Source organism: Pecten maximus, chromosome 14, assembly GCF_902652985.1.
Source record: "Pecten maximus chromosome 14, xPecMax1.1, whole genome shotgun sequence".
NCBI classification, from domain to species: Eukaryota; Metazoa; Mollusca; class Bivalvia; order Pectinida; family Pectinidae; genus Pecten; species Pecten maximus.
Window position 1 is genome coordinate 38,793,763 of NC_047028.1, and position 3,723 is coordinate 38,797,485.

Genomic DNA, 3,723 nt, shown 5'->3' on the forward strand with positions numbered 1-3,723 from the left:
TTTTACGCCCCCTTGGTATCCGCCCTATTGTTCTTTCGTACGTATTACGTCCCCTTTGTATCCGCCCTATTGTTCTATCGTACGGATTACGTCCCCTTTGTATCCGTCCTATTGTTCTTTCGTACGAATTACGTCCCCTTTGTATCAGCCCTATTGTTCTTTCGTACGAATTACGTCCCCTTTGTATCCGCCCTATTGTTCTTTCGTACGAATTACGTCCCCTTTGTATCCGCCCTATTGTTCTTTCGTACGAATTACGTCCCCTTTGTATCAGCCCTATTGTTCTTTCGTACGAATTACGTCCCCTTTGTATCCGCCCTATTGTTCTTTCGTACGAATTACGTCCCCTTTGTATCAGCCCCATTGTTCTTTCGTACGAATTACGTCCCCTTTGTATCCGCCCTATAGTTCTCTCGTACGAATTACGTCCCCTTTGTATCCGCCCTATTGTTCTTTCGTACAAATTACGTCCCCTTTTTATCCGCCCTATAGTTATTTTGTACGTATTACGTCCCCTTTGTATCCGCCCTATTGTTCTTTCGTACGAATTACGTCCCCTTTGTATCCGCCCTATAGTTCTTTCGTAGGTATTACGCCCCCTTTGTATCCGCCCTACAGTTCTTTTGTACGAATAACATCCCCTTTGTATCCGCCCTATCTTTCGTACGTATTACGCCCCCTTTGTATCCGCCCTATAGTTCTTTTGTACGTATTACGTCCCCTTTGTATCCGCCCTATTGTTCTTTCCTACGAATTATGTCCCCTTTGTATCCGCCCTATAGTTCTTTCGTACGTATTACGCCCCCTTTGTATCCGCCCTATTGTTCTTTCGTACGAATTATGTCCCCTTTGTATCCGCCCTATAGTTCTTTCGTACGTATTACGTCCCCTTTGTATCCGCCCTATTGTTCTTTCGTACGAATTACGTCCCCTTTGTATCCGCCCTATTGTTCTTTCGTACGAATTATGCCCCCTTTGTATCCGCCCTATTGTTCTTTCGTACAAATTACGTCCCCTTTGTATCCGCCCTATTGTTCTTTCGTACGAATTACGTCCCCTTTGTATCAGCCCTATTGTTCTTTCGTACGAATTACGTCCCCTTTGTATCAGCCCTAAAGTTCTTTCGTACGGATTACGTCCCCTTTGTATCCGCCCTATTGTTCTTTCGTTCGATATACGTCCCCTTTGTATCCGCCCTATTGTTCTTTCGTACGAATTATGTCCCCTTTGTATCCGCCCTATTGTTCTTTCGTACGTATTACGTCTCCTTTGTATCCGCCCTATTGTTCTTTCGTACGAATTATGTCCCCTTTGTATCCGCCCTATAGTTCTTTCGTACGTATTACGTCCCCTTTGTATCCGCCCTATTGTTTTTTCGTACGAATTATGTCCCCTTTGTATCCGCGCTATAGTTCTTTCGTACGAATTATGTCCCCTTTGTATCCGCGCTATAGTTCTTTCGTACGAATTATGTCCCCTTTGTATCCGCCCTATTGTTCTTTCGTACGAATTATATCCCCTTTGTATCAGCCCTATAGTTCTTTCGTACGTATTACGTCCCCTTTGTATCCGCCCTATTGCTCTTTCGTACGTATTACGCCCCCTTGGTATCCGCCCTATTGTTCTTTCGTACGTATTACGTCCCCTTTGTATCCGCCCTATTGTTCTATCGTACGGATTACGTCCCCTTTGTATCCGTCCTATTGTTCTTTCGTACGAATTACGTCCCCTTTGTATCCGCCCTATTGTTCTTTCGTACGAATTACGTCCCCTTTGTATCCGCCCTATTGCTCTTTCGTACAAATTACGTCACCTTGTATCCGCCCTATTGTTCTTTCGTACGAATTACGTCCCCTTTGTATCCGCCCTATTGTTCTTTCGTACGAATTACGTCCCACTGGTATCAGCCCTATAGTTCTTTCGTACGAATTACGTCCCCTTTGTATCAGCCCTATAGTTCTTTCGTACGTATTACGTCCCCTTTGTATCCGCCCTATTGTTCTTTCGTACGAATTATGTCCCCTTTGTATCCGACATATAGTTCTTTCCGACGAATTATGTCCCCTTTGTATCTGCCCTATAGTTCTTTCGTACGTATTACGTCCCCTTTGTATCCGCCCTATTGCTCTTTCGTACGTATTACGCCCCCTTGGTATCAGCCCTATTGTTCTTTCGTACGTATTACGTCCCCTTTGTATCCGCCCTATTGTTCTATCGTACGGATTACGTCCCCTTTGTATCCGTCCTATTGTTCTTTCGTACGAATTACGTCCCCTTTGTATCCGCCCTATTGTTCTTTCGTACGAATTACGTCCCCTTTGTATCCGCCCTATTGTTCTTTCGTACAAATTACGTCCCCTTTGTATCCGCCCTATTGTTCTTTCGTACGAATTACGTCCCCTTTGTATCAGCCCTATAGTTCTTTCGTACGAATTACGTCCCCTTTGTATCCGCCCTATTGTTCTTTCGTACGAATTACGTCCCCTTTGTATCCGCCCTACAGTTCTTTTGTACGGATTACGTCCCCTTTTTATCCGCCCTATTGTTCTTTCGTACGGATTCCGTCCCCTTTGTATCCGCCCTATTGTTCTTTCATACGAATTACGTCCCCTTTTTATCAGGCCTATAGTTCTTTCGTACGAATTACGTCCCCTTTGTATCCGCCCTATTGTTCTTTCTTACGAATAACGTCCCCTTTGTATCCGCCCTATTGTTCTTTCGTACGTATTACGTCCCCTTTGTATCCGCCCTATGGTTATTTCGTGCGGATTACTTCCCCTTTGTATCAGCCCTATGGTTATTTCGTACCTATTAAGCCCTCTTTGTATCAGCCCTATGTTTTTTGAACTCATTTCGTCCCCTTTGTATCCTCCCTGTTTTTTTGTTTTTTTTGTACTCATTACGTCCCCTTTGTATCCGCCCTTTTTTTTGTTTTGTTTTGTTTTGTTTTTTGTTGTTTTTGTACTCATGAAGTCCACTTTCTATACGCCCTATATTTCTTTCGTACGGATTTCGTCCCCTTTGTAGCCGCCCTATTGTTCTTTCGTACGGATTTCGTCCCCTTTGTAGCCGCCCTATGGTTCTTTCGTACGGATTTTCTTCTGTATATATATGCCTTAATGTTCTATCGTAGAGTTTACGTACCATATAAAGATACATTATATATTGCTTTATTTCCTCCTGAAGATTACACTCGCATGTTAGAGGTGTTCAAAATTACAAATAATGTAAGATGGAACTAATATCGCGCTCATTGTAGATATAAAGTAACAGGCAGTCATGACAATGTAGCTATTGTTGTCTTTTAGAGTCGCATAATAACAATCCTGGCTATATTTAAAACATCAGAAACACCAGTCAACTTCATAATTAACATGTCAGATTTCGTTAATTTTGATATTTTGTGAATAGAACTAACCTCAAGTCCCCCGAGGTAACATTGGGTACAAAGCGTGTCAGTGGTTTCCTGTGTACAGTAGAAGATACGAGTACATATGGAGAGAGAGGGGAACCAGAGTATCAGTGATTATTTATTTATTCTATGTCTACATAATCTACATATAAATTTACATATTTATACATACATGTATTAACCTTTGTGGTGTCCCTACTAGACAAAGTGATATCAACCATAAATAACTTGTAAATACGTATTCATTGTGTTTTCTTGGTTAATGTGTGTTTAGCCGGTCTTTACGAACGGTTCCCATAAAAATGTCTTCA